At 41.0% G+C, this 11106-nt stretch overlaps 1 protein-coding gene across 6 annotated transcripts in view; it reads right to left on the bottom strand.

Moving 5' to 3' along the window:
* The window catches only part of ZBTB46 (zinc finger and BTB domain containing 46), a 73884-nt gene extending 62859 nt beyond the window's left edge, over positions 1-11025 (bottom strand). For 2 of the 6 annotated variants that reach the window (XR_004588420.3, XM_034401790.3), the window contains exon 1: positions 8519-10613. The gene's annotated coding sequence lies outside the window, so the exon portion shown is untranslated. Of the gene's footprint in view, positions 1-2243; positions 2349-8518; positions 10614-10705 lie in introns of those variants that run through there. The other 4 variants (XM_087890982.1, XM_087890983.1, XM_034401792.3 and 1 more) reach the window with 4 other exon arrangements.
* Between the last annotated feature and the right edge of the window lie 81 nt (positions 11026-11106).

Genomic DNA, 11106 nt, shown 5'->3' on the forward strand with positions numbered 1-11106 from the left:
GAAAAATCTCTAGTTCCAATGGATAAGAAAGTTTTCCAAAGTAATAAGAAAGTCAAGTCCAGGCCCTTGAAGTGGGCTTAATCTCAGCAAAGGGACTCTTAACATTCTTTCTTTCCCTGGTCTTACCAAATGCTGTAGACAGATTCCACTCACAACAGGCTATCTGAGAGATACCAAGCCCCTAAGCCATATATGGCTTTAAGGCCACAACCAACACCTTCAATTGCATATGAAAATTAACCAGCAATCAGTGCAAGTCCTCCAGAAAAGGTATTAGATAAACCTTAGTGTGTCCATAACTAACTAGGCTGCCCTATGCCGAATCAGCTGTACAGATAGTCCTCGACTTACAACAATTCATTGACTGTTCAAAGTTACAACGGCATTGAAAACAGTGACATATGATATGACCATTTTCATGCCTAAGACCGTTGCAACATCTCTGTAGTCATGTGACCAAAAGTCAGATGCTTGGCAACTGACTTATATTTATGATGGTTGCAGTTTCCCGGAGTCATGTGATCTCCTTTTGTGACCTTCTGACAAGAAAAGTCAATGGAGAAGCCAGATTCACTTAACAACCTTGTTACTAACCACTGTGGTAAGAAAGGTCGTAAAATGGGGCAAAACTCACTTAACAAATGTTTCACTTAGCAACAGAAATTTTGGACTCAATTGTGGTTGTAACTTGGGAACTACCCGTAGTTTCTGAATGATCTTTTAAAAGGCAGCCTCATGTACAACAGGGTACAATAATCCAAATACCTTGGAGGAGAGAAGGATAGCTATGCAGGAATACTAGACAGACACGCACATAGTACTGTTACTCATTTCAAATTTAGAACAAATATGTAAGTATAACCAGGCTAGTCTCCACACTAAACACAATAAAGTGTTTAACTAGCTAAAACAGCTAACCTAATCTCTTCAAGCTCTGAGGCTCAACTGAACTGGCTTTTTCCATTCTGACTTGTAAATCCAGATACTCATCTTGACATAGTAATATGGTCTTCAAGTCAACACTGTCAGTCAAACATAAGGGAGATGGAAAAGTGACAGGCTGTTTTGAGTAACACCTTGGGAATAGACCATTGGATTCAGTGGTGAGTTGCTACTGGTTCGCCCTGGTTTGGGCGAACTGGTAGTAGCGGCAGCAGAAGGCTCCGCCTACCTGCCTGGATGTCATTAAATATGCTCTGCGCATATGAGCGAACTAGTAGCAAAGGTAAGTGAAATCCACCACTGATTGGATTGCATCTGCAATCAGCCTTGACCCATGCCACTTGTGACTGGCTGAAGACCTCAACCTAAGAACTTTCAAGTGTTGAAACAATATCTGTAACAGACTGACATAGAGAATTCTATACTTTGAACTCATCCCTTCTTATGACTACCCAGATAAACTGGTCCTTTTACCTATGTTAGAAATACTTTGAGACAGCTTTTTTAAAAAAATCTAAGATTATATGACTTTGAACGTTTGTGTGAGAGTTAAGAGAAGTTCTTGCTTTTTGGAATTCCATGAAATGCAACTCTGATTAGCATTCAGAATCACCTCACACAATTCTACTAGAGCAAACATGCAGTGATTTCGTATATATGAGGGATTGCTTTGACAACGTATGTGCAGATCTCTCAGGAAGGCATTATAAGTAAAACTAGAGAGATTCTGGTTGATTATACTTGCCTTTGCTTAAATATTTTGTACATGTTCGTACAAAGAGAACCATGAATGCATCTTCTCCTCCCCAAAACAACTTTAATAATTGAGATAAAGTACTTCGTTACTCTTAATTTTGTGATAGCTTCCTTTTAAACACATGGCTCAATTTAGATGAACGTTTTTTGTTAATGTACTGTAGTATTAAAGGCAACTCTGCTGGATCAGGCTAAAAAGCTGCCTACTGTAGCATCCTGCGCCTATAGTTCCTGTGGGAATATGTACTGTAAACAGGCCATGAAAGCAACAGTCTTTCTCTGCTATTGTTCCCCAATGACTGGCAGTCAGAGGCATGCTACCTCAGATCTGAAAGAAGCATACAAGCATCATTAATTGTATTATCCTCCATTAATTTGTTTAATCCCTTTTTAAAGCTGTCCAGCTTGGTAGCCATTGCTACATCTCAGGGAAAGTAATTCCATATGTTAACTATATTCTGTGCAAAGGATGCTCTTTTGTCTATCTTGAATCTTCTAACATTCATTTTTTTCCACATGACTCAAGTTTTTACTTCAAGATTTACCATCAGATCTTGTTTATCCTTCCAAAAGTGTTTAGGTCCAAGCCTGTCTTTCTTGCATTTAATATATTCATCTTGTCTGAAAGTATCTGTCAAGTTTCCTTCATCTGGGCCAGAATTTAGAGAGTTGATTCATTAACACACAAATATATAAATCTGTCAGCTATTTCCATTTGGAATAGAGAAAATTATACAAAGCAGAGATAAGTAGTAAGAAATATGCCAAAGAAATTAAAGGCATGAGATAATAAAAGAAAATATAACTAAGAGGGTACATTTATATTGTTACCTTTCCCAATTCCTCTCCATATCTTTTTAAATCTGTAAATTATTCTTGTTTCCACTACATCTATATATCACTTCATTGACTGGCCTGGAGAAAAGGCAAGATTTAACTCTACTAAATGAAAATTTCACTATCAGTGAGTTAATGAAAAATTAATGGGAGTGGAATATGCAGTACAGTACTGTATTCCGATCCAAACTGAGAAATATGCATATCCTCTTTAAACAGCAGCCAAAGGAACTAAAAGGAAGAGAGGAGATGCATACATCAGATCCAAACACGCTCAAGCTCATATAGTACGATTGTGTATTGCCAAAGCTACCAGTAAGGAGATTTGACAAGATTAGTAGTGGACTGAATGAATGTGTTATAGAAAGATCACCCAATACTCATCCTATAAGGCAGCCCAAATATATTACTCTTCAAAAACATGCTATTAACAGTCAGGGCTGAGATGTTGCCACTGAAAATCCAAACATCATTTGATGTCTTTTGATCTGAAGATCAGCTATGTGAAGCACAATAAAAATGACCTCAAGCCTCCACCAGTTTTAAATCAACACAAACACGATTTTACTGTTGAGCAAGTACTACAACTACTACAGCAATACTAATCTGTGGCTGTAAGGAAAACCTATCATGCTTTTGATGTAATATAACAGCTAAAATATTTCTTCTGGACAGTTATTTGTATATATGGAAGTGAGCACAGCTGTGAATCAATGCTGGTCTAATACTACCGGTATGAATGCTATGTTTGCTACTGAAATTAGAATCTCTGCTAAAATAACGTAGGAACAATTAGACATTAATGAAAATAGTTTCTCTCAAAATCCAATAAAAATATTCCTAGATTCAATATATTATACAGGATTATAGTGCATCTTAGTTAAAATGTTAAATACACGTACATTTAAATATATTATTTCTTAAAATTATATCTCACAAGTTAAACATTACTAAAAAAAATGTGAGATTCTTCTCAAGACCCCTTACTCTATTCATGAGAATTATGCCAGAATTTATTAGGCCAGCAGAGTCTTGAGGGGATGATTATAAATTATATTAAACTACAATACTTATTTTTCTTAAAACATGTAAACCATCTGAATGATTCCTTTGTTTTTCTACCAAGGATGCAAGAAAGAGATAAAAGAAAGCAAAAAATCTTATTTATGTTCAAAAAATCTTATTTATGTTGTAAGCATATGGAGGGAGGGGAGAGAAAACAAATAAACAATAGCGAAGAAAATAACTGTAACCTCTGAGTGTATATTATTTAAGTGGAATCTGACTGGAATTAACACTTCACAATAAACAAGACATTTTTAAATTGCTGATGCTATGGTTGAAGAAACCATAGCATCCTGGATAACCCATAATGCTAAATCAGTAAATAAATTTACAAAATAACGAAGGGTTAGTATAATGTATTACTTTTACCAATGCTGCAGCATAGAATAAATGAGATTCTTCCTAGATCCTTCCATCTATCCATGACTTCCCAGGTTAGAATCCTATTTCAATTTCTTCAAATTCATTTATATTTCTGAAAATACTCAGAACCCAGAAGGTGAAAATACATCCCTCATGTACAATACATAGGTGCTGTCAGTTTGGTTCTACAGGTATTCCTCGACTTACGACCATACATTTAGTGACTGTTTGAAGTTACAACAGCACTGAAAAAAGTGTTTTTTACACTTACGACCCGTTGCAGCATCTCCATGGTCATGTACTGTAATCAAAACTTGGACACTTGGAACCTGGCTCATATTTATGACAGTTGCAGTGTCTTGGGGTCATGTGATCCCCTTTGGCAACCTTCTGGCAAGCAAAGTCAATGGGGGAAAACTTAACAACCAGGTAACTAACTTAACAAGTGCAGTGATTCACTTAGCAACTGTGGCAAAGAAGATCATAAAATGGGGTAAAATTCACTTACCTGTTTTGCTTAGCAATAGAAATTTTGGGTTCAGTTGGGATCATAAATTAAGGACTACCTGTTCAAGAATATATACCTGAAGAATTATTTTATAATATATGTGCATATATGACTAGTTAGTACCGTGATGGCAAACCTATGGCACGGGTGCCAAAGGTGGCACACAGCACCCTCTCTGTTGGCACGCGAGCTGTTGCCCCAGTTCAGCTCTGCTGCACATGTGCGCACGCCTCCCGCTGGCCAGCTGGTCTTTGGGTCTCTGCCGCGCAGGGGCGGAGCACATGCACGGGGGCTGCGTGCAGCAGAGCTGAACTGGAGTGACAGCTCGTGTGCCATCAGAGAGGGCGCTACATACCACCTCTGGCATGCATGCCATAGGTTTGCCATCACGTCCTAGAAGTTCATGCTGGCTGGAGAATTCTGGAAATGGAAATTCACACATCTGGAGGATAGCCATGTTAAGAAGGCATAAAGGTATCCAGTTCTTTAACCTTCCATAACATTATAGTTAGTCCTCAACTTACAACCACAATTGAGCCCAACATTTATGTTGTTAAGTAAGACATTGGTTAAGTAAATTTTGCCCCATTTTACGATCTTTCTTGCCACAAGTTGTTAAGTGAATCATTGCAGGTGATAAGTTAGTAACACGGTTGTTAAGTGAATCTGGCTTTCCCATAGACATTGCTTGTCAGAAGATTACATGACCCTGGGATACTGCAACCATCATAACTATGAGTCAGTTGCCAAGTGTCTGAATATTCACATGGCCATGGGGATGTTGCAACAGTCATGTGAAAAATGGTCATAAGTTACTTTTTTCAGTGCTGTTGTAACTTCAAACAGTCATTAAATAAACTGTTGTAAGTCAAGGACTACCTGTATATCTTCCTTTGTATACTTCTGACTATTTTGACTGCTTTCCTCTAAATTCATTTTTCTACCCTCTTGTTAAAATGCAATACCCCAGATCTTGATCTAATATTTCAGATAAGCCTGAATAAAATAGAATGATTACTTCCAATGGATTGTACTGTGATTGTTTTATTGTGCCATATATCACACCAGGGTTTTTCTTTTTTGTAGTGGCATATTGTCTATTCATGTTTAGTTTTCAATTGTGATAAACAACAATCTCATTTTTTTCAAGTATATGGCTTTCAAGATACATATCTATGTCCTAGATCCCATTTTAACAATTCTAATGCTAAATTTCTCAATATTTCTAATTTATTTTATGTTATGTTTTATGTTATTTTATGTTCCCAGTTTTCATTCTAACAAAATTATTTACATTTTATTTTCTTTAACTACGATAACACTTGTCCATTCTGGCTTTGCCATCTGCAAAACTGAATACAATTCACTTGATCACTATCACTAACAAATGTGATAAAAATCATAAAACTCTGAACTGAGGATTACACTTCTATAAACACTTGCTGGCTGGATTCATGCAATGTCCTGGTTTTATTATAGCCCATATATTTTTATGCACTATCTATGGCTTAACTATATATTATATGATCCCATTGTCTTGTTTTCTATAACATAAGACATGGTTAGCAGATACAAAGACTAAGTTCACATGGAACAGATTATGGGAACTAGATCTTTGAATACAGTATTGTTTTTCAAGATATGCATATGTTGCAAGCTAAAATATTTTAATCCTTTTATTAAAATAAAAATAATCTATATAGAGTACTTACAAATCAATGAACTAACAATCTGTTTTTAAAACAAATGTAGAATAATTAAACTGGCAAGATATATTCTTAAGAATGTTAGCTTTTAGTACTACTGCAACATTGAAAGTTTAGCTTTAAATTTTTAATTTGCACTGTTACTATTTGAAAAAAAGCTTAAAACAGTTGAACTAACAGATTTTGTGAGAATAACCTTTAACCAACTGGTATATTATTACAGGAAGTTTAATTATCAAATAGTCTACTAAACCTGTTATGGTCTTCTATATAGAAATAATTAGTAATTGAGGGAATTATGAATATAAAGGATAATTAACAGGAGATAAAGGGACAGATAAAGGAAGGTTTAAAGATTTTAACTAAGAGGTTTCATCCTTTTATTAACCAATTAAATTAAAAATATAGCCAAAATAATAGCCAAAATTACTTTTACACAATAAGTTAGAATGAGATAAATTATATGTAAGTGTGTGCAATCTTTTATTAATAAGAACAATACAAGAAAGTGAGGTATTACTGAAAGGGGTTCACATAAGGTTGAAAATGAAATTTCCTTGTGGAGTATAGCCCTCTCATATCAAAGCTAGCTTCTTTTTACTTAGTTAAGTACTATCCTAGCTTCCCCACAAAAAGTGTGCCAACGTTGTATTATAAAATTATTCAAGCCTTTCTTTTAGATACATCACCTGGAAAAAACCTAATTACTACTATAAAACTACCCTAAAATTACCAGCTATAGGGACAATATGGCCCATTTCCTTTTTCCCCCTTATATTTTAAAATCTGACCTGTATATTCCACATCAATTACTAAAATGTTTATCTAATTACTAAATACTACCTTCTTGAAAACATCAAATAAATTGGATCAGTTTTTAGAAGAGTTGTATATGATATATCACAACCTTAAGTAAACCCTTTCTATTAGAACAAATTTCAATCAGTGATCTAATTTACCAACAGCAAAATTAGTATTTCATCAGAGTAAATGACAGCCACAATTAGTGCTGAGGCTGATACCGTAAATGTAGCACAAGTTCTAAATCAAGACAGAAATATTTTACAGAATGCAATCTGTCATGTGATAGTTAAGCGATAATTGTTCATTACATAAATTAAAACTGTAAATAAGGAGTCCTTGATGCTCCACTGTTCAACCCTGAGCTACATATATTTTCTTCTATTGAAACTATAAAGTCCAGACATGTACATATGTACTGTATCACAAAGATTTCAAAAATGAATTTGACTAGTATGGTAGTAGCTTATTCAACTGCTATAAAATAATTCCCAATCAATAAAACAGAATTGGCTGTCCAATATTATGCACTTTTATTTGTGAAATATGCTATAATTTTAAAAGTAATCCAAAACAGCCAAAGTTTTCAATACGCATGGGAAAAAAACTCTTCTGTGAATTGAAGATTTGTGTCTCATTTTTTAAATCAAAAGTTTTGCTCTTTGGACAAAGCCTTTTATAATGGAAGCAATACCCCACACATATATCCAATAGATGGATAGATGGATGGACGGATAGATGGATAGACAGATAGATATTACTGCTTTATGATATATACAAGCATTTCAGCTCAGTACAGGTACTTTCAACAGCACCACTTGCTATAATATCCTTTTCATAATATCATGAAACAAAGCTGATAATCCTCTCAGTACTTTATGTCAAACGAATTCAAGAAACTGAAGATAGGGAGAAAACTCAAGAATGGAACTGTTCTTGCATACACATTTCTTGTCCTAAATTAAATATATACAGTATATCACTTAGGTTAAGTACTCAGTTTCTCAATTTATTCCAGTTAATCCACCTTCCACTGTTTATACCACAAGAACACTTCATTATGCTTTATTTGTCATCAGGGATTTCCCTATAAAAGGCTACTTACATTACATCTATGGAACAAACCTAGCTATTTACACATACAAAAAGAAAACACTAACTTTACTGCCTTTTTCTATTCTTTTTTAAAAAGAAGCCTATAACTTCTTCTTTCCTCTACTAATGATTCTTTAAGGACAGCCGTTCCATTAAAAGGTCCTTACCTGCCTATATTTTCAAAGCGGTCCCTTAAGTTGTTGAAAACATTTTGAACAACTTCCAGAACTATAAGGTAACTAACATTCTGAGGCTGGGTTTCAAGGTATGGGGGTGACTTTCAATGTTTACGGTCTGCAATTAAAATGGAGGCAAAGGCCAGGCGAACCGTGCCTGGCTTTAGGGAAAGAGACAATAACCCCAAACAGAACCGGCATGGCTTTTAGAGAGACAGAAAGAGAAAGCAGAAAGTGGGAAAACATACATGTTTCATCAACATTATTACCTCATTCCCCTTTTTTTTTCTTTTCTCCCAAGCAGTTTGGTGTCACTCTATCCTCTCCCCTTCTCTGTCTTGAGTAAACTCTTGGTCCAACTTGCACAGATGCTTAATTTTTAAAAAGTTTTTTTATATATATAAATTAAATATCTCTTTTATCAGCCCAGCCAGGCCAGGGTGGTTGGTCCTCTTTGGCGAAGTGGCGCTGCTGTGAAAATGCCCCCTTGTCTCCCTCCTCTCCACTCCCTCCAGCTGGGTGTTGACGCAGCAGAAATTACCAGCTGGAAAATTCCCCTTTTGGAGGTGGGGGGGAGGGGGAGGGGAGCAGCAGGAGGGGGTTAACCCCCTGCCAGTCAGTCTCTGCCGGCCCTCAGCCCTCCCACCCCTTCAGCCCCCCAGCCCCAAATAAGGCAAGCGCGTCCAGGGGCGAAAGGAGAGCAGATGCACCCCGTGCCTCATTTGAAGGAAGGGGGGGGGAATCATCTCCTCTCTCATCTCCCCCCTCCCCACTAACCTTCAGGATATTCAAGGTGGCTTCTCTCCCCCACATCAACCTCAGGGGGTGAATAATTGGGGGTGTATCTGCTCTCTCTCTCTCTCACCCCTCCCATCTTCCTTCAGAACAGCCAGCAAGGTGGCCTCTCCCCACACTTCAGCCTCAGGGGCATTGGGGGAAGGCTCCTCTTTCACCCCCCCCAAACTCCTCTCAGAATAGCTGTCAAGGTGGCCTCTTTACCCACTCCCCTCCCACTTCAGGGGACGCACCTCCCTCTCTCTTTCACCCCCACCCCGCAAACTCCCCTCAGAATAGCCCTCAAGGTGGCCTCCCCCCCCCCTTAGTTTCAGGGAGCCCTAGGATGGGAGGGGAAATCTCCTTTTTCACCCCCCCATCTTCCCTCAGAATAGCCCTCAAGGTGGCCTCTTCAACCATCAACCACCCCCACCTCAAGGGGCTATTGGGGGTGTCCTTTCTTTCACCCTCCCCTAATTTCCCCTCAGGTGGCCTCTCTCCCCCCCCCTCAGCCTCAGGGAGCACTTGGGGGGGTCTCCTCTGTCTCTCACCCCCCCATATCCCCTCAGAACAGCCCTCAAGGTGGTCTTTTCAAAAAAAAAACCCTCCAGCCTCAAGGGGCTACTGGGGTGGGGGCGTCTCCTCTTTCACCCCCCATTTCCCCTCAGAGTAGCCCTCAAGGTGGTCTCTCTCTCTCTCTCTCCCCCCCCTCAGTTTCAGGGAGCGCTGGGGGGGGTCTCCTTTGTCTCCCACCCCCCATATCCCCTCAGAACAGCCCTCAAGGTGGCTTTTTCAAACCCCCCCTCCAGCCTCAAGGGGCTACTGGGGTGGGGGCGTCCCCTCTCTCTTTCACCCCCATTTCCCCTCAGAGTAGCCCTCAAGGTGGTCTCTCTCTCTCTCTACCCCCCCTCAATTTCAGGGAGCGCTTGGGGGGGTCTCCTCTGTCTCTCACCCCCAATAGCCCCTCAGAACAGCCCTCAAGGTGGCCTTTTTAATCCCCTCCCTCCAGCCTCAAGGGGCTTTTGGGGTGGGGGCGTCCCCTCTCTCTTTCACCCCCATTTCTCCTCAGAGTAGCCCTCAAGGTGGTCTCTCTCTCTCTCTTTCCCCCCCCCACAGCCTCAGGGAGCGCTTGGGGGGGTCTCCTCTATCTGTCACCCCCCATATCCCCTCAGAACAGCCCTCAAGGTGGCTTTTTCAACCCCCCCCTCCAGCCTCAAGGGGCTACTGGGGTGGGGGCGTCTCCTCTCTCTTTCACCCCCATTTCTCCTCAGAGTAGCCCTCAAGGTGGTCTCTCTCTCTCTCTTCCCCCCCTCAGCTTCAGGGAGCGCTTGGGGGGGGCTCTCTCTCTCTCTCTCTAACTTCCCCCCTCTCCTCTTTTCAGCCAGCAAGGTGGCTGTCCCCCCCACCCCTCACATCTCCCCTCAGCCTCAGGGGGGCTCTGGAGGGGTGGGCAAGAGAGGGGGGATTCACCTTGAACCACGCCGGGGAGGGGGAAACGTGAGAGAGGAGAGGAAGGGGCGCCTCCGTCCCTCGCGGGCACTGAGGGGGCAACACTTCTCCGGGCAGAGACAGTCCCCTTCCCCTCCCCCACACAGGGCGCCCACCCCCCTTCCTTTCCCACCCCCCCACCCTTCCGCGAGGGAAGTTGCCAAGTTGCGAGCGGCTTTCGGGCCTCAGCTTACCTGAGGGGGCAGCGGCCACTCGCTCTCGCCGCGCTCCCCCTCACGGGGCTGGGGGGGGGAGAAAGGGGAGCCGCGCGGAGAGAGGGGGGGGGAACCGCCGGAGCGCGTTCCCGCCTCCTCCTCCTTTTTTTTTTTTTGGCCTCTCTTCACCCCCCCCCACCCCCCAGGACAGGGGGGAGGGGCGCGCGCGCGCTCTCCTGCCTCCTCACCCAACTTGGCCGGAGAGGAGGGGGGAGGGGCCATGCCCGAGCCCGGTAGAGCCGGCAAAGGCAAGGAAAAGAAGGAGGCGGGGCCGGCCGGCGCTTTAAAAAAAAAAAAAAGAGCAGGCGATGTCGCCCCTGATTGGATAAGAGAGGGACCCCTGTCTCCTTAAGCCACGCCCCGATGGAGCCTCGCGCGTC

This window comes from Pantherophis guttatus, chromosome 3 (genome assembly GCF_059756535.1).
Source record: "Pantherophis guttatus breed Tessera chromosome 3, ASM5975653v1, whole genome shotgun sequence".
Lineage (NCBI taxonomy): Eukaryota > Metazoa > Chordata > Lepidosauria > Squamata > Colubridae > Pantherophis > Pantherophis guttatus.